This window comes from Rhinopithecus bieti, unplaced genomic scaffold (genome assembly GCF_001698545.2).
Source record: "Rhinopithecus bieti isolate Rb0 unplaced genomic scaffold, ASM169854v2 repeat_1831, whole genome shotgun sequence".
In the NCBI taxonomy this organism is placed as follows: Eukaryota; Metazoa; Chordata; class Mammalia; order Primates; family Cercopithecidae; genus Rhinopithecus; species Rhinopithecus bieti.
In genome coordinates this window covers 1-602 of record NW_016831439.1, presented here as the reverse complement: position 1 = coordinate 602, position 602 = coordinate 1, and the positions used below count along the sequence as shown (strand labels likewise).

The following is a 602-nucleotide window of genomic DNA, read 5'->3' as shown; positions in this document are numbered from 1 at the left end:
CCTGGGTTCAAGTGATTCTCCTGCCTCAGCCTCCTGAGTAGCTGGGATTACAACCATATGCTATGTTACCTAAGGCCTAAGGCCCAACCTCCCTGTGTTATCTAAGGCCCCGCCCTCTCTGCACAGCTCGCTCCCCATTGGCCGGGGGGCGGGCCCTGGGCGCCCGGCTCCGCTGGGGGCGGGGCGGCGGGCGGCGGGCGGGGCCATGTACACCTGCATGGTGTGTGTCCCGGCCTCAGCCCAGCGCCAGCTGCAGCTCCTTGATCCGAGCCGGATCCTGAGCGGGGAACACGGGCTGAAGCGGCGGCAGCGGCGGCGGTGGCGGCCCCGCCCAGCGGCTCCCTTGTTGAGGCTGCGGCGTCTCTGTCGGCTGCTCAGCTGCGCTCTAGTCGGCCCAGGCGCCGCGGCGAGGAGCTAGCGCTGGGAGGCGGCGGCCCGAGGTGAGACTGGGCGACGGGCGACGGGGTCTCCGGACCGGGCGGGGTCTCTGCGCCGGGCGTGGCGGCTCCGAGCTGGGCTCCGCAGGGTCCGGGGTCGGGACCCCGGGTCCGTGCGCCTGGGCTTTGTCTCCGCCTCGGGTGGCACCGGGGGCTTCGCGTCTG

At 72.4% G+C, this 602-nt stretch overlaps 1 pseudogene; it reads right to left on the bottom strand.

Annotated features, from left to right (window-relative positions):
- Nucleotides 1–6: 6 nt before the first annotated feature.
- On the bottom strand, nt 7–594 carry LOC108524519 (translation initiation factor IF-2-like; annotated as a pseudogene).
- Between the last annotated feature and the right edge of the window lie 8 nt (nt 595–602).